Below are 20051 nucleotides of genomic sequence, written 5' to 3' on the forward strand. Positions count from 1 at the left end.
ACATTTTCTGGGGTATAACGGAAGAGAAGCGTTATTTTGTCTTTTCTGACTCTTAGAGATGGGGAAATGCCCAAACTCCCTGAGAATTCTGCAGGAGCTCAGGCAGGCTGAAAGGAAGAGGAGGAGAAAGAGAGCTACAGCTTGTATGATGCTTCTCCCCAGAGTTTTACCAGGTACAAAACAAGCCAGCATGGATTCAATTTTCTTCTTTCAGCAAAATGATATCCAGAGAAAAGTATTCATGAAATTCCCGTATTCATGATGCCTGAGTGATGAACGGAATTTGGATTTGTCATGTTTAAAATTTTACCTGCTTCTGACTGCAGCCTGGAGCTCCACAAGCTGTTCCCCTGTGCCAGAGGAAGAAACCACTGGCACCAGCTCTGTGTTACCGCAGATAAAACGTGGCTCTCCAGCTTTTAAAGAGTTGCCAATGGGCCTTCACATAGACAAAATCCTATACCTCTTTGCAAAGGAAAAACATCCATCAGCTTCTCTTTCCATGTAGGCAAGAGTAAAGAAAGCAGAAATATTTTTTATAACCTGATAACAACCTCAAGCAATTCCAGGGTTAAACCCAAATATCCTGGATACCATAAGAGCTTTTACATTTATTAGACTGCCTTTCACATTCACTTCAGGCACTGGACCCAGTTCTCCTCTTAATTACAGGTTCTACAGTATTTTAATCCAGAAAACTCAACAGTCAGATAGTTCATAGACTTAGACATCTAAGTATGTTGATCTGGTTTTCTGCATTGGCAAGAATAGCATTCAAAATTCTATTGATATCAAAAGGAATGAAACTTTGAAATAAAGATGCAATGCGTTCAATCCTTTGATATTCATTGAAGTATCATGATGAATTCACCAGAGATTAAAATGGCACAGTCGATTTAACTTCCCTTTCCTGAATATAATACCTGAAGTCATAATTTGTTAGAAGTCAGGGGAGTGAGTACGGCTCGCTGCTGCATCTGAGATGCTGCTGAGCGCAGGATCTAACAACAACGATCGCATTTATTGTCTTGGAAAGGCCACACTCCTCAGCTCAATTTCTTCTAGTGAATACCTACTGCAGTGCCTCCTGCTTTCCCATGCTAACCACCGCCACGCTTGGCAGCCACCCGCACCAAAATCCCTCTGGGTCGCAGCAGCACAAACTGGGCACAGCGGTGCTGAGGCAAGGGGCAGGAGCTGGAGGCAGCCTCCCCCACGGGAGAGATGGGGCACGCCAGCAAACAGCTCCAGTGGGGATTAAAAGAACTAAATCCACCCTGGAAGAGACACCCCAGGTCCAGGTACCCAACCATCATGTTGGATACTGCTACAGAAAATACTTGTCCGCTGACCAATTTATCAGGAAGCACAGAAGAAGAAAAAGCAGGAGTTAACATAGCAGACTGCTCTGAAGGCAGATGTTTATTCTAGACTGCTTCCACTTACATAAAACAGGCACACTAGAGAAGGCTTTTATTTGGTTAACACGCTAAAGAGTGGATGCTTTTATCATTCGAGATTTTGCAATGTTAATCCTGCAAGAATGGCTGGACTGGAGCTATTTATCATCTGGCACTTTATACTTTGTTTCCATAGAAGGAAATGAAAAAGGCCAGGAAGGTTCAGCCAATTTGTCTTTTAATACTCTTTATTGGCTCATTAATGATTAATTCTTTTTAACACTCTGCCCTAGATCCTAAATTCACAATAGCTCAATGTAGATGAAAGATTTCAAATCCCCGTCTCTCCTCCCTCCTCTTTTCTGGTTCCTGAGCCTACATAAAAAAAATATCTGGCACTGCTCAGCACACTGCCATCTAAGGAAATCATCCAGGACAAACAAAACACACAAACACACACCAACCGTTGGAAGACTAAATGCTGCAAAAGATGAAACAAGCAAAGATCACAACCCAATCCAGTCCTAAAGAGCCACAAACAGTAAAGGACCCACTCAATGATAACAGCTGCCACTGTTTAGCCACTAAGTCTACAAGTTATTTATGCCTAGTGCTGCACTACTGCAGTACTGCAGCACTCAACTGTTCTCAGTTATTGAATTATTTTTTGAAGGAGCGTGGATTTATTACTTCATCATATTATTAAAAGAGGAAAATATTACTGTTCCACAATCAGAAATCGAAGATAAGTCTTATAAATGCCACATGTCAATAACATTATTAATTTGAACATTTCCTCTGTATTAATAAAAGCTACAGCCCTGATCACAGTGTTCTTTGCAAGTCCCACAGCAATTTAATAATAGTACATTTGTCAATACAGCGTCCTATATGCTGTAATATGCATTAGAATAGTCTATACAGATCCTTCAAGGATTTCAGATAATCTCTTCAGTCTTTCCTGAAGCTATAAAAGGATCAAGTGAATAGTGCCTGAGCCTTTTGCTACCACACAGATTAAGAAGCATTTTGTGGTCAATTCACACACCCATTTTGCATCTCACTTCTCTTTAAGGATAAGGAAGCAAATAACCACTTCTACAAGGTGCTTTGAGATCTCTGGAGGAAGGTTGCCATTTCTGTTCAGTATTTTTACTAATCTGCTTACATGCTGTTACTAGCTATAACAATTCATAGCAGAGGTGATTGCATTTCAGTGATCCCAGATGGAAAGTATGATTTAAACATCAGTCTCGCTATTAAACTCCTCAATTAGACCTACAAAAATCAAGTAATAAAATTAACTGGATGAACTAATAGCAGTGTATCATTACATGATCTTGTCATATGTACCAGTACTTACCATGGAGAGAGAAATGGAGCACCCATACTAAGCCTGTTTGAGCAATACCACCTGCTGGCACACTTTTGTTGTTTGGCACATTGCTGTTCGCACAGCTACAGAGTGAGACTACCCTGTGGGTTCAGCAAATATGGGATTAGTTGTGATCAGAAGGTAGGGGAGAATCAGGATAAAGACTGATTTATAACAGGTGAGTACATTAGCACATACCTAATTTACACAAATTGGTTGATTTGACAGTACTTCAAAATAACTTTAAGCAGGGGATATTAATGAAGTTAATCTGCCATTGACATCACAGGTGCATAGTTCTTTTTTAAAAAGAACAAGTTCTCCTGGATAGTGTGACACTGTCATCTGCCTGCTGGTCACCTGCTCCAGTCAGCTTACACCTGCAGGCTCTGAGCCTGTGTCCACAGCACGTTATGCTGCCGACGTGGAGACAAACATCACTATACCGGGAACTAAAATGAGAAATACAATCTCCCCAGAACACCACTGCTAACTAGGATGACTATCAGAAACTTGGGAGGAAGGTCAGGGCTTCTACTGAGAAAAGAAACTGGATTATCCTCCGTGCAATAGACTGCTAATAAGGATGTGGGCAGTGGCAGCCTGTATTGTCCTGCCAATGCCCTAGGAGTTTCAAGGGACACTTCTGTCAGTCAGACTGTCAGTCCAAGCACTTCCACAAGTCCAAAAATCATGTTTAAAAATCAGATTTGTTAGAATGAGGCAGTACAATGTAACATCCTTATGCAAGGGCAAGTACCTGTGCCTTCTAACTTTCACTTTGTAATGATCCTGAATATTTTGCTATTAGCTCTGTATTTTGAAACATATACAAGCCTGCTAATAAGATTTCATTAAACAATATGCAATCTTAATCAGAGGTCATTACCATCATTATATATAATTACCCAGTTTGAAACTTAGAATTTTACAGATAAGGTATTCACAGGAAAAAATGTTTCATGCCTGTAGTAGGTTCTTTTGAAGAGATGAATAGACTTCAACAGCTTTGTGAAGGTAATGTATAGATGGGAAAGGGCTATGTCAAGTCAATAATGTTTTATATATCTCATTCATTAGAGTAAATAACCTTAATGCCTCCAACATATGCAGAAGCTTCAGTGAAGACATATTTACATCTGAGTATACAGGACAAAACTGTAGCTCTACCATTTGTCTCAAATGAAGAGGAGTCATACATAAACACATAACGTTCTATGCAATGCAATTAACCCAGGTGATGCATTTATCTGACTCATGGCAGCTGTTTTTGTTTGGTTGTGGGGTGTTTTTTTTGTTTTGTTTGTTTTGTTTTCTTAAACTTTAGTTCCCTAGGTAGAGTAACATTTTTGGCCCAAGGACTGACGCTGCCACTCTACAGTCTATTTGGAAAGCTAAAAGCTTGGGTATCTCAGCAGGGAAAGTTCCTCCTAACTCGAAAGTGAAGATCTTAGAGGTGATTTAACACTGGAGGAGCTGGTTCATCTCTAGCCATGTAACTGAGTATGTCTAATTAAAACACTACATAATCAATAAAGGTAAAAATACATTTCTCTGTGTTGATGTGCTGTGTAGTCTGCACTCAAAGTACTTCAGACTGTTTCCCAGTCATTAACCATAAGAAAATTTGTGCAAGAAAAAGAAAATTACCCAAATCTTTTCCCATCTTGGTCATCCCAGAATCAACACTGTTGGAAATGCCTCCAGAGTTTAATAATCCCCAAAAACTCATCACTAATTCTGCTTTTCTATTCCACTCCTCCCCACTGTGTCGTTCTCATTGCAGTCAGACAGGAAAGGATGGAGACTGATCAAAACTACTGGGTCAAACCTATCAAGGGCTGGTCTGGGGCACCAGAAATGTGCCAGCAAGCACTGTGGCCCCTGCACCTGGCACCTGTACAGCTCACCCCACAGAGCTGAGACGGGGCTGCTCCACACAGTACCTGATGGAGCAAAGGATGGTCAGAGTCTCAGGTCACATTCTTCTTTACATTCTCACCACTACAAACACAGACTTTCAAGGCTGCAGCAAGGCAAACTAAAATAAAAACTCTCAGCATTCACAGACATACCAAACACTAGGTTTTATTACTTTTCAAAGAGTGGTAGATATTCATTTCTTTAAGATTATGTGTTATAACAACTTTGGGGGAAAATCATCTTTGGCTGATAAACTACGGTTTTTTGCTTCTTAAATTTCTCCATCAGTCGAGTGCTGTTTTTGGTTTGTTTTAAAGGTCTCCTTTTTCACAGTTGCAGAATAAATGTATTTAAAGGCCTATGACAAGGCCATGACATGCTTTCCTTGCTTGCTGTACCTTACTTCCCCTAACATCTTCATGGCTAATAGGGATGCCAAGTACCATATATTGCTATAGGTATATACCACTTCTGAAGGCACTTTTGTAAGTTTTTTTTTAATTATTATTTAGTATTACTTTTTAATTATTATTTAGTTTTAAATAACAGCATTATGCCATTTTTTTTTCAGTATTAAAAAGGACTTTCAAGAGCATCCAGTACATTTGCTTTTACTGAGCATTCCAAGGGCATGAAAGTTCAGCTTCTCCCTTCACTAGGCCGTTCTACTGAGCAGTTCACAGACTGCCTTGAAGATCTGAAGGGCTTGAAAACCCTGCAGGACAGAGCCCCTGAGGACACCACTGTGCAAGGTTTACTGCCACGTGTTGATCGCTGTGGGTGCTATGAAATCCAGAAGTGCCCTTGGGATCCCACAAGCATTTTAATCTGCTCCTCTGCAACCATGTGCAATATAACATACAGACATCCTGCAGTTTACTTTATGTTCACATTCATCTCTTTTTCCCTCCCTTCCCCAGCTTTTTTCCACAATCAGCCGCTGGGAACAGCCAACTTTAGGAGTCCCCAGCCTTGTTCTGGCAATCAGCAGCACAAGGCACTCCTGGGAAAGCAATGCCAGCAGCAGCTCCCAGTTGCAGGCAAAGCTTCAAATCACTCTGAAGTGGTTTGAGTGCCACAGCTGCAATCCTGCCTGCTCCCAATTATACACACAAAAGTCCCAAAGGCCTCACTTGCACAAAAAAAGCCTGTGCTCTATGTTATTTTAAGTAAGTGTGTAGTCCAATTGATTTCAAAGAACCTACTCGCGTGCTGAGCTGGGCATATGCTTAAATACTTCCCTGAAATAGCGCCAGCTACTACCTCACCCGCACTGATTCCTTCACTGCCCACCTCCTCCCAAGGTGGCAGAGCAACATGGGGACAATGGTGTCCAAATGGATCGTTCCCAAAAATATTGTAACATCCTGATCCAAGCACGCACACAACCTGAAGCATGGCCTGGGAAAGATCCCACAGTTACAGTCTCTCTGCGTTTCCACATTAGGAACAGAGATAAGAATCTCACCCTGTGTTTGCCAAACACAGCATTTTCTCCCATAGCATCTTCACTGACACTGAACGTCTGAATTTTAGTCTGGCACAAATGCACCTGCTAAAACCCTGCCATGTGTGCCTGCTCCAGAAACATTTTCAGTTAACCCTCACTTGGCTGGAGCAGCATGAGCATGTGCAACGTGCTGGATTGGACTCTGCTTCACTCCAGAGGAATTCAGGAGTAACAGCACTGAAAAAAAAAAATAAATAAATAAATAAAAATAAAAATAAAAATAAAAATAAAAATAAAAATAAAAATAAAAAATCTGGTCCACAGAGATAGTGGCAAAGTTCCACGCTATTTCATGCTACTATACATATGTTACATGCATATAAAAATATTACAAATAAATCAGTAAACTGTACGCTAAACAAGCCCTCTAAAGTGCAAAGAGAAACCTACCCTGCCTTTGTTTGGACTCATTATCTACTTGCCTTATACATTCTGAGGAGTTCAGAAGTCACCCAAGATAAATAGCTGATAATCATCTGATACCTTCATGTGATCTCCTCTCTGCAATTTGCATAGGCTTTGAGTTTCCAGATGAAGACATCTGACGAAATAGTGCTGGGATTAATTTTAGCCTCCTCCTGAAGATAGCACGCTGACTCCAGAATAAGGCTATAATACTTGACAGGGCAGAATATTTCCCTCTCCAACATCATCTGTTTCAGGTTTCACAGGGCAGAAATAAAGTGCACAAAAACAGTTCCAAGCAAGGAAGTGTTGTGAACTTAGGGAGCAGAGAAAGAATTAAAAATAGCATCATTCTTCCCAGTTTGCAAATCAGGTTACGCAGCCTGCACCTGCAGGGCAGCATGCACAGCACACAGCTGAACACAACAGCAGCTCTTTTAAATGAGACATTCACTAAAGCTTGTCAAAAGATGGCACACACACAGTTTTGGTGTGTCGATAGAAGAAATTTCTCTGTTTTTTACTTCCAAGTACCTGCAGTAACAGACTAACCGCAGGAAGCTTTAGCTCCACGAGGAACAGAGGCATTCGTGCAGTCACAGGCTGGCATCCTTCAGTCCAAAGCATTACATGCTGTCCTTGCAGAACAGGGCGTCAGGCGATTCATTTTAGCATAGACTCCACAGGAGAGTTAACACAGCTTCAAGACTGTATTACCTTGATTTTTCACAGACACGTCTGGGAAGAACAGCATCAGAGAAAGCAGCCAAGCCTTTCTGCTTCTCAATCACATAAAGGAGCACTGTTCTGCCCTCTCATACGCAGCAGCCTGCCTGTAGCTCCTTAACATGTTCACTTTGAGTCATGAAGCTTTCAAAAATGAGCTCATGCTGCACTAACTTTGTGTCCTCATCAGCCAAAATACTATCAGGTGTTTGTAAAGAGATTTTTTTGGACTACTGTCAATGCATAAAAAAAAAAATCGACACTGTTAGCATGGTCGTATACCCTAACAATTTTAACTGAAGAAAAGAAGTGAGAAGTATTGACTGGCAAGGTTGTTCAGATCAGTTGAGCTGGGGAAGAGGACATTTCTGAGAGCCTCCAAACTGCACTAGGAAGGAGAAGACTAAAAACTGAATTCTGGAACTGCCATGGAGCTGAGAAGAACAGGGCTTAGTACGTGTCAAGTCCACAGCTCGAGGGGAGCAAGGGCAAGCTGTGGTAGCAGAAGAAATGAGGCTTCTTGCCCCTCACTGACACAGCACCCTGACCTCCTCCAGTCTGCTGCAAACCAACCCGCCAAGAAAACCCTTGCAACTTTTCCTCTCTGCCCCAGAAACAGCAATCAACTTATTTGTGTCTAATCCACACCCAGAGAGTGGCAGAACCATCTCCATTTCCACGGGCACATTGCCTTGGAAATACCTGTGTGGGAAGAAAGTGATTTTCTACCTTTGGGGGGATCTCAAAATACTCGAGTGCCCAGTAAAAACTGTTAACTTACAGGATGTGTGGAAAAGTAAGATATTTGCTGTGCATATCACAAGACATATTTACGAGCAAATAAACTCAAGGGTGTGTACATATTTCTGTCCAGAAATATATATATATATATTAAAAAAAAATCACGTTCTAATACTTAGATATTAGTAGAATGCATTGATATATTTTGCATGAACTACACCATAAATGAATTAAAGTTGAAGCTAACACAGACTGCAGCTATATTATTTGTTATATGGACTTTCTCTTGCCACGGTACGTGCTTGACTCTATTAGGCCATGACTGCTGGCATGTAAGTAGACTTTGGGGAATTATTTTTGAACCGCTGTGCTCTAATGAGACATTCCAACAGAGGCTACACTTTTTGGCACTTGAACGAGAATGAAGTGGGATGAAACCTGGGGCAAAAAGATACAAGAGCAGAAAAATATCCCAGCTCAACACAAGCAGATGAAAGTGCTGTCTGACCAACAACACTGCAAACAGAGGGAAAAGAAGCAGATGGATTCAGCAGATGAATTCAAGAGACAAATATGTCAATGGGCCGGGAGCCCTTGACACAATGACACCTGCCTTGGAAAGCTGGGGAAAACAAAGTAACAAGGAACAAAGAAAACAGGAGCCAGCCTCGCAGGCAGAGGTGAGCAAGACTGTTGGAGGGCATGGAAGCTGCCAGGGCAAGGAGATGAAAAAACTGTCACAACCAAACCCAGCAGAATCTGTGATTCAAGCACACACTAGCAGCAAAAGCAGATGGATAGCGTTACCCTAAACATCACATTTGGGCTGGCAAGGAGGGGTAGCCTTGCTCACCAGCTCAGGCAGCTCCCGACCCGTGGCTCCGATCAGCCTGGCGGTGCTGCGGTGGTATTCACAACCCTCCCAGTGCCAAGGCGGTGACATTCAGCATCACCTCGGCACCAGCAGCCCAGGGACCCCTCGCCAGGTGCCCAGAGCCGGGGCCACGAGGGACAGCCGTGCTGGGGCTAGGCGGGCCCGGCTGCGCTCACAGCCCGTCTCCCCAACAGCTTCTCTCCTTCCCCCAGAGCCAGGGAAGCTGCGTACTGTAAGAGACGGCCGTGACATTTTAGGCCAGACCAAATAAAAGACCTTGCCTGTAATCCTAGACTTTTACAGTCAACAGCAGTTGTCTTCAGAAGCACCAGGATTTCGTCCATGACATTCAGCCGCCTCTGAGGTGAGGACTGCACCTGCTTCTGCAGAGACACCGAAGTCCAAATGCCCACGACCAAAAGCAGCACGTACACCTCTGAAAGCTGCTACATCCTGTTACATGCATTTTTATTTGTTTGTTTTTAAAGTTAATCTTTAAAATGGTTTTCAAAGAGCTTTAGATATTAAAACTTATTTAAAAATTGTGTATTTTTACAGACTGAAAAAGAAAATGAAGCGGTATCTGAGCATCAATATTCTGTCCTAAACGAATTTGCGAAATAGTAGCAGAAAAAATAAGGAGAAAGGCTGTAATCTTCTATTTTGTAAATAAAGCAAACAAAGTTAAAGGCAAATGAGTTCTTGAGTAGGGAACAGCGATCCAATTGCTACATGAAAGCACTTTTGCATATGCTGCAGAAGATTAAAAATATTAAACTGACGTGTCTCTGCTTTGTCTACAGGACACAGTTTGTCTGGAAAGCCTCAAAAAGAAAAAGAACTGCAAGATTTACAAGAGGCCATTAAGAATTTAAGTTGTGTTATATTAATAGATGAATGCTGGCATGTTGATAACAATTGTGTGATTTGTTTCAGTGCATTAACAGAATACAAATTAAGATAGCTAACAAACCACCAAGCTAATATTCCCTCTTAATTTTATGCTTAGTATTCATCAAAATATAAGTTATGAAGGTTAAAGAATTTATCAAAAATGAGGAAAATATGCAACAGCTCTTATACAAAAGACCTGTCAAGCTATTCTTTCTCTAACCAATTAATCACATCAGGAGAACACGACAAGAGCTTTTAAGTTTTCAGCACTAGAGTCTCAGTATCAAATTCAATTAACTCTCCTGAGTTTCTGGTAGTAGGGCAGGACGTATGATTTTGCACAGTGTGGTGTAATCCTGTCCTATTGTTATACTAATTTTTTATTTTTTGAAAAAATGAGCAGGCCAGTAAACTATCGGTTTTCATGACATTTGTTTCCTATTACTCCTTGCAAAGTATTTCATCTCTCCTAAAGTTAGTACTGCATGGACAAACTTCAATTAAAACAAACTGGAAGACCTATAAATCATAACTTGTTTTACATTCTCCATCTAAAGTTAAAAGTCCACTACTTAATTTCTGATCATAAATTATTTTTTATGACAAGCAAGTAAGACACAAATCTGAGAACTAAAACCTGAGCAGAATTTTAGTTGATTAAGAGCTGTCTCAGTAGAATTTGTCTGGATTTTCTTTAAAATTTGTGCAAATACTGTAATGTAAGTTTTTCTAAATGCAATTTTTCCAAAGTGAAAAGTGCAAAAGCTGAAATGTTCATTTTTTTTTCAATATTATGCCCAAATATTCCACAATTCTGGAAAAAAAAATAATTTTCATAGGGATGAAATTAAGTCATGCAAAGCAGATAATTCACTTAGCAAGAACTCTCAGATTTTTCTAATCTATGTGCTCTGTCTTTTTAAATTATTTACAGGAAAGCACGTGCAGAATTCTGCTATGGACAAATAGCAGAAAAAAATGTAATACTGACAGGATATATGCGTATTTTATACATATACACACACAGACATCTCACTAACAGAATTAGACTGATTCAATTACAGAATAAAAAGTTTTTGCAAATGGCCAATTCGCTCCAACTTGTACTGAATGTTTGAAAGCCTCTTGTCATGAACGATACACAGACCAAGAATTCATCATGCAAATTCAATGAATAACTTCAAATGTATAACTTTTTTCCACACAAGCACTGTTTTTGCAGTGTGGATGAATAAAACCTACTTTATCAAAAATTCGATTTGTTCATTTTTATCTGATCTCTGAATCAAGGCACACAAAGAAGGGAGAGAGGTTTCATACAACATCAACCCGTTACTGGTGCCAACCAAGTAACATCTCTTCAAAACCTCCAGGCATTTTACACATCACTTAACTGAGCCTCTGAACAAATAATTATTGATTTTAATTTGATCTCTCATAACATCTCTCTGAAACCATTTCTTCATCTGTGACTACCTGCTCTCAGATGAGTGAAAGTAGAATGTATGTATTTTTTTATCGGATAATTAAATTAAGCCTAAAAAATACCATCCGCTATCAAGCATCCTATAGTTAACATATTTATGGGTATGGTGTCATCAAAATTAACTATAACCTCACTAAATGTGAATTTTGATCTTTTTATTAACTAAGCTATTGAACGTGTTTGCCGAGCTCTTGACAAAAGGTCATTTCATTAGCAGCAAACTCCGGCTGCAAGAACACTTGACACAGTGTTGAATTGCTCCAGCTACTTGCCAAGATCCAGCTCCATGCCTCGGAGAGGATGGGGGGGGGGGGCAGAAAGAAAAGCTTTTTGCCTAAATAGTTTTGCAGTAGATAAACTCCTCCTCCTCCGGACACCGTTCACATTTTTCTGCCCTGTGCAGACTACATGTCACCAGCATACTAAAAGTTCAGGACAAAAATATGACTACACTGTAACATTGCACACAGCCGAATGGAGCACGAATACAGAAGCGAGAAGCTGAACCGTGCCAGTTCATTTAACCTTACACATTACGAGAAACCTTACACGTTGTCAATACAGTCTCTACGCACAAGCTGAGAGCGTATCTTTATATGACACAAACGCGTCCCAATTTCTGCTAAATTGACAAACAAGACTGATGTGCCCACACAAACATGGCAAAGCAACTGCACTGGAAGTTGCAGGAGTGTAGGCAAGACAGAGATAGAAATACAGCCTGGACCTGGGAAGCTCCCTTCTCCTCAGATGCAGTGGTTTAGCACGGTTTTCTTTGATAACATATCCTAGGCAGCTATAGGAATCTTGGCTGCACTGCTAATGATGTTTCAAGATGTGCTTTCAAAGCATACTTTTCCCACTTGTTGAATTTGCACAGATGGCATCCTTATTTGCTAACCACGGACTGCAAGGCACAGCTTCCCAACCACGGAACTAAGCTGCAACATCCCCTCCTTAGCCCGAGATCTCACTTGGTGAGAAAGTAACCACACGCTTCACGTGAGCCACTGCGTTCATGCTGCACCCACTGCTGTACGCCTGGCGCCCGCAGACAAGAGGCTGCTGTTTCTGAGCCATCCCCGCTACTTGTTAAGACCAGATTTCCGAACCTCCCTGCCAGGTGGTACAGTTTCTGTTCTGTACTCATTTAAGATCATTTTATTAACAACAATGCAAACAGGACTATAGGAAGCCCTACCTACAGAAGTGAGGGCTCGATCTAGAGGAGGTCTCCAAGATGCGCTGTTAAAAAAAAGAGAATTTTAACACTACCCAATTAATAGATAAATGGGCTTTTGCTGCAGTTATCTTTCTCACCCACCCCAGAGCACCCCTGCAGCGTGGCACCCCAACCAACCGGGGAACTTTGAGAGGCTGCCCCAGGAGACTCCATCTTAGCACACCCAGGGATGCTCCAAGAGCACCCCAGTACCTGCCCTGGCATCTCATTCACCTAACCTGGATACAGCTCTGCCTCAAAGCAATACATACAATAAGGACGCCTCAAGTGCTTCCTTCAGCTAAAATTGATGAAACAATAACTTATTGGGATAATTCAGGTCATTATTTCAAGAGCCACTTTTTAAAGTGTCCACCAGTGGCTCAGTTTTCATTTTTGTTTTGAAAAGCTGTGCTTCGCAAAACATAGATTATAATATATATATATACATGTAGGTGCACAAAACCAAATTTAACCCTCAGCATCTGAGGAATGACAAGAGGAATTTGACAAGACTAAAATGCCCTCTATGGCAAAATCCAAAAGGTGCCCAGGGAGACCTGCCTACAAGAGAAGCTACTCTTACACTAAAAAATAAAATCTTAATTCCTTTGTGGCCTCAACAGCAGCTGTGCAAGTGTAGTACAAAAATAATACCGAAAAGAATTCAAGCAGAGGCACAAGCACAAGAAAGGCACTGTTCCATACAGAAATTCTCCTAATGATAGAAACCATCAAATGGAAACTGAAAAAGTTTGTTCATGTCACAGGAATCCAGATCTTGCAAACAGTACAATATCCTTCTAGTAGTATTCTTCTGTGAAACCCAGGTCTTACAACAAACAGTCCAATCCAATATTTCTCTACTGAAGCACCAAATAAAACGTTTACGTACCAAAGAAGACAAAGATGCTTTCTGCACTGAACAATAAGCACCCTCAATTTGCATTTAAAATTCTCTAAATATGAAGACAATTCCCAAAGCAATTAAACTTCATGTATTTTGATACTATTTTCTAAGCGAACAGAAAGAGTCTACACACGGGAAGGATGCCACATTCAACAAAACTATTGAGCTGACTTGAAAATAAGGATGATTGGATCTAACCAATGGGAATAAAGTGAATGATTCAATCACACAGATATTCAATAATACCTTGAAAGGGGAAAAACACATTAGGTATCTGAAGAAAAATGGTAAATCATTTTACTGTTAATAAATGTAGATACTAAATAAAACTTCAGTTTCTACAGACCGCCTTGATAAAGTGCATGCATGGTAATTTCCTTACAGAGAAGTCAGTGGTCCTCGCCAAATAATTACGAACAAGTGGTGTATCTTAGATGAGCCCTTTTGTGGTTAGTCTCCATCACAATTTGTTTGGTTTTTAAATTGTGAAGAGGTGCAAGACCTAAAACTTCTTGATTACAATTATAGGCATCGTACGGCCTTAAGTGTGTAACTTACACACATGCTATAATGCTGGCTTAAAGCACAATGACGGATAAAACCTGCAAACCAGCAGATCCTTTACTCAGTGATTTGTCTCCCCGTGTAGGTATAACCCTTCTAATTCAGGTTTGGATAGTATTTCCCTAACATTTTGTGGGCGTACAATATCAGTATCTACGAGCTGCTCAGAGAACGGAGGGCCTGATCCAAAATCCTCCAGCGAAGTTGGGTTCATCTCAAGCAGTGACTTGAGTGAGGTACAGTCACAACACCGAAGCTGGTGCTAGACAGTCCTGCAGAAACGGCTCCTTGCTGAACCCTGTCTGTGAGGCAATGCCCCGCAGCTCCAACCCACCCACGGGTGCCACAGAGCTCATCACAGCCACACCAAGAGGCAGGAGGAGGGGGCAAGCAGCTGCTGCGAGCTGGGACCACCTTTGTTCCCCCAGCCCGCTGCTTTACGGTGCAGCATTGCTGCCTTGTTTCCCTGCCAGCAGGTTTCAAAATCCCTGCTGTTGGCGCAGTCAATGAATGCCACTGCCCCTTCTCTAGTATGTTTCTTTTGTTTTGAGTTAAACTCTCTAACAAGAGGCAAAGTGTTTCGACAAGTTCATCGCTAGAGCTCAGTGATTCCAGATTCATCATAGTTAATTCACCACCACAGATATGAAGGTAATAAAAGACCTTGTAGACATCCCTCTGCTAAAATTACATCCACTTGATTTGAATCAATCTTGTGTCACGTACTTGGCTCTGGTGAGGCCGCACCTTGAGTACTGTGTTCAGTTTTGGGCCCCTCGCTACAAGAAGGACATGGACGTGCTCGAGCGAGTCCAGAGAAGGGCGACCAAGCTGGTGAGGGGTCTGGAGAACAAGTCTTACGAGGAGCGGCTGAGGGAGCTGGGCTTGTTCAGCCTGGAGAAGAGGAGGCTCAGGGGCGACCTTATCGCACTCTACAGGTACCTTAAAGGAGGCTGTAAAGAGGTAGGGGTTGGTCTCTTCTCCCACATGCCTGGTGACAGGACGAGGGGGAATAGGTAAAAGTTGCGCCAGGGGAGGTTTAGGTTGGATATTAGGAAAAACTTCTTTACTGAAAGGGTTGTTAGGCATTGGAATGGGCTGCCCAGGGAAGTGGTTGAGTCACCATCCCTGGAGGTCTTTAAAAGACGATTAGATGCAGAGCTTAGTGATATGGTTTAGTGGAGGACTTGTTAGTGTTAGGTCAGAGGTGGGACTAGGTGATCTCGGAGGTCTCTTCCAACCTAGATGGTTCTGTGATCTTCTGCATAAATGCTGCACTGGACTTCCCCACACTAGACATCAGAGCCAGGCCTTAATCTCCCGTGCAGCTCTTTGACATGCGGAGATAACGATGACATCAAGAAGGAGTGTCAGAATCCAATTTATTATGAATTCTACATCTATAAATACTTTTGTCCAAAATGCATTTGAAGAACTTGAAGGGAAACCCGAAATCTTGTTTCAAACATTAGGACTTTGTCACTAGCAGCAAAGAGCTACAGCAAGTAAGTGGCTCCTTTGTTAAAAACCATGTGCACAGTCCGTTATATTTTTGACTAGTCACACCCTCTTTCTTTTTAAAAAGAAGATTTCTCAAAGTTGCCAATAGCTGTTTCAAATTTTCTTTGCTGAATAAGCCTCCCAGTTTCTATATTCAGAGCACAACTGATGCAGAAGTCTCTTAACACCCACTAAACTTGAATAATTTATGCTCTTACAGTCTTGTATGGCAAGATACAAAGTGACTTAATCATGAGGTATTCATAGCATTCTCCTCCACAGAAGTATGAAACTCTGTGAAAAATATTCCGATACAAGTCCTCAGGCAGTGTGTTCCATGTACAAGATTGACTTGATTTCCTATTAAATATTCAGAGCCACAGACAAATCTAATACTTTTGTTTTTCTACCAATCTCTACCTGGGCAGTTGGACAATTCATTATTAAGTACAATCCATTTCCAGATTAAGCAGAGAAAACAAGGTAGGTTGGTTAATATTAAATGCGTCTGCATGGTTTCTATGGTGTCTCGTGAAACTTTTTAACCCCTGATTCAAACATAAAACTGTTTTCTTTTACGGCTTCTGTGTTTAGCAATAAAACAGGTCACATCCACGTCATGGCTCCGCTTCACTGCAGGGATACTACTTTCTGAAAAGGAAAACATGTCATGATAGCAGCATTCACTTTTATTTAAGCTTTTTCTGCTTCATTTTTATCCTGCTTTTATTTTTGACAAATACAAAAGAAAGCAAATCTGTCCCTTATGCCCCAAGACACAATCCTCGGCGACAGTTTCATAAGACAACCACAAGTAATCCCATCTTTGGGTGCTCTGCTGACTTTTGGTTTTGGTCAGAGGTTTTCCAAGAGACTAGCAGGTGCTAGTACAACACCAATGATTTTCTGTGATGACAAGTTGTCTTTGAATAAACTCCCTATAAAGATACTTGGTTCCTTTAAGCATTTTAAAGGTTTATGAAAATGAAAGGAGATTAAAAACATGTATGTAATTGCTGGTTACATACGTAGTTTTCGAAAGCTTGCTGAGTTTAATGGTATCTCGGTGGAACAAAACGAAGCAATATACCATTCACAATTACCAAAAAAAATTGTCAAAATATTTTCTCATGAGTGGCTTTTTCCCCCTCTCCAAGTTAAGAGTTGTTTCATATACCTTATAAACGGCCTCTTTTAAAATACAAGAACATTTGTGATACTGACACCAAAGTGTCCCCCCAGTAAAACACACCCGAATCCTGACAATAACTCTCCATACACATCCAAGACCGTGCAGCTCAGTGGAGAAGACGCTGTACCGAGAGGCACGGGACACGGACATAACAGCTTATATCCTGCGTCAGGGCGGAGGATTTCTCTAGTCCATTTCGCGGCAGCAGCAAGCACCAGGAGAGCAATAGGGGGACCGCGGGTGCACGAACTGTCAGCCTCGCAGCGCCCAGCAATGGGCAGCTCATCATCTCCCTCAGCAGCTGGGTGTCTTCACATTTAACAGCCACTGACAGATCTGCTGCAACCTACCACTAAGTGCTGCGACCAGCAACAGCTCACTTGGCTTTCTGTCTCCTCCTTCCCTCCCCCTACTCTCTCTTTCACCTGTCCTGTTTAAAACTTACCTTTTTAAGGCAAGGAGCACCTCTTACACTGTTGCAATACCTAGTTCAGCGCAGCCTTAATCTTAGCTAAGGCCTCCAAACCTATGACCTCTGGTAATACTTACGTGCAAAGAGAATAAGGGACTGGATGGATATGCTACCATAAGGCAGTAATTTCCTGGCAAGTACTCAAGGTTTACCACAAAAGTCATTGGTCTGGCCTAAATAGTGAAGTTAAGCTTTTTCTTTTTTTTTTTTTCCCCTCTTTTTTTTTTCCCAGAAAAAAAACAATATCCAGATGCAAGGCTATTTATATTTCAGTTCTCAGCTAATATCCTGACTTTGTGGTTTTTCAACACATTTTAGTATTTCCCTTTCCCTGTGACATCTGGCAGCACATCTTCAATACTCCTTTGGAGTAGATACGGCTGTCGGTATTCAGGTCGGTGTCTGGACTATAATCATGTTGATTAGGTCTTCACTCTGAGCTGCTCCAGCAGTTACCCTGAAACTATTTGCACAAAAGGAAGTAAAAGCAAGAGAATTTGGCTTCAAACACATAAGTACTTGCCAGGCAAAAAATTTAAGGATTGACACCTAAACGAGTAAAATCTTGCACTTGACAATATCTCATTGAAAGCAGAGTCATCTACGCTTTTACAAGTGGAATTTTTTTTTTCCCCTAAAAAACAGCACTAATTTTCTGAATTCAGTTATACTACCCACTATTTTGGAATAAAGTAAGTCTTAGTCTTATTTTTAGCACCTGCTGCACTACAAAATAACATCTTCAACAAAAAACTGCTCTGCTCATCCAAAAGACCTTTCTCCTTCCATGCAATAAAGCCAATAGCAACTAGCTGTTATCTTACTCTGAGCCAAGACCATACTACACAAGTAATGCTGTAGATTCTACACGAAAAGATAACCAAATCCTCCTCTTCTGAAGAAAGGAACAGAAGGGTGTGATGCGACACATCCAGGCTTCCAGATCAAGGTGGTACAAAGGGCGCTTTTGGGGAAGCTGAAAGCAGCACAAGGTCCTGGAAAACCCCTGGAATTATTAACCACCTGTTTACAAAGCAACAGCACTTCTGTGTGACCCAGTTACAGACCTGTCAGCAGTGGATTTACTCAGTAGCAATACATGTGGAATAATTATACCTATCGCATCATCAGAAATTCTCCCCTAATTATTTCTAGTAATAATTTTTACAACTTAGAATGCAACAAAAATAGCAAAGGACATTCTTACAGTTCTTCTTACCAATTTTCCCTGCGTGAATTTTCACAGTTCAATGAAAAACTACAGTCAAAGCGAATATGAGCTGGGGCTGAACATTGTTACATAAACGTGACCTTGAAAGCACTGAGCTGAAAGGAAGTTGTGTTATTTATTCAGTTTTATTGGGATGTGTTTATATGAAAATATCTATATATCCTAACTATATTAGCAATGAACCATCAAGAGACACCCATTGTGAAAAGATTATGTTTAAGCAGGAGATAATTGCCCTCCATGCAACCCTTTTTGGGAACAGACAGTCCAGACCCCAAGCAGCCTCACTACCATTTTTGTAAGGTTTCCGTGCATGCGTATTCCTGTGATAATGGTGAATACACCTCATAATTTCAAAACCATCTAAAGACAAATTATGAAGAAAAAAAGAAGAAACATGTTCTGCTCCCTGCCCAAAAGCAGCTGGGTTGGTGTGAGAAGGTCCCAGCCACTGGCAGCGCGTTCTGTTAAATGCAACAGCACGTTCTTGAAGCATCAAGAATCCAGAACAACAGAGGAACTCACAAAACAGAACACACTGATTCCTGTTACTATTAAAATATCTAAGCAATTTGAGAGGTTTTAGCCTGGGGTGAGATACATCCACTTTCTTCCAATTAAAGAATAATTTTAACCTATGGTAGTCAGCTCAAGCTCCCAGATAAAGCAGCATTCAGTCCAGAGGGTCCTACTAGGGGATTTCACTCGCTGACCACCCCAAAAGAGGGCTGGCGCTTTACTACCACTTGCCGCTGAGCTGTTATAACCCACCCAGTGTGACACAAAGCTACGACCTTTCCAGCTCTCATCTGAATGGATGCAGTCCCAAGCGGACACACGGGTCCTGCAACATCCTTTGACAAAACCAGCTGCATGCCCAGAGCACACCACTGGTACCGCACGACTGTTTGCTGTAGGACCACATCCCAAAGCCCTCACCCTAATTTGTAAGCCTCTATACAGGCGTGACCTGTGAGTCTCAGATAACACCTCACCAGCCATGGTTTTCTAGGCTATAAGAGACAGAAAACAGAGAAATTAAGCAAATCCAGCTCAGTGGCTGTGGGTGCTCTCAGTGCTTCCTTATCGGCAGATCTCCCTTGCTGAAGATTCCTCCAAGTGCTGCTGGCTTCACCAGGCACACACTGAAACGCAGCTCATCTCCCATCAAGTGCCAGGCTTTCTGATCCCTTTCAGACAAGGTATCAGAAGGAGTAAGGAGGAAAGTAACAGGAAAGAAATAACTAAATCAGGATGAGATCCAAACGCTGCCAAAATCAATAGGAGCTGCTATATTAACTTCAGTGGGCTTTTGATGTAGCAGAGAAGTCACATAGACTGAATGCCGAGCACATTGATTTGTTAGATGCTCAGATAGCATGGTGAATGATGCCTTGGGCAGAAACTAGAGATTAGTGATCTTGACTCATTATGGCTTTCATATATTATACATCGCACACACACACACACAGATTTTTCTAAATAGCATTGAAAAGAGAAAACATCAGAATAAAGGCATTCTGTATTACCTTATTAAGCATGTCAAAAAATACTCAAGAGAAAATATCACCCTTTATCTCCACTTCTGCCTCCAATATTAAATGTTCCTATTATTTTTTAAATAGT

General features: G+C 41.3%; 1 protein-coding gene across 4 annotated transcripts in view; it reads right to left on the bottom strand.

Annotated features, from left to right (window-relative positions):
• The window catches only part of FGF13 (fibroblast growth factor 13), a 297397-nt gene that overhangs the window by 184839 nt on the left and 92507 nt on the right, over positions 1-20051 (bottom strand). Inside the window, exon 1 of one of the 4 annotated variants that reach the window (XM_067005308.1) lies at positions 2764-2855. The exons of the other annotated variants lie outside the window; for them this stretch is intronic. The gene's annotated coding sequence lies outside the window, so the exon portion shown is untranslated. Of the gene's footprint in view, positions 1-2763; positions 2856-20051 lie in introns of those variants that run through there. 4 annotated transcript variants of the gene reach the window in all.

Source organism: Anser cygnoides, chromosome 13 (genome assembly GCF_040182565.1).
Source record: "Anser cygnoides isolate HZ-2024a breed goose chromosome 13, Taihu_goose_T2T_genome, whole genome shotgun sequence".
NCBI lineage: Eukaryota > Metazoa > Chordata > Aves > Anseriformes > Anatidae > Anser > Anser cygnoides.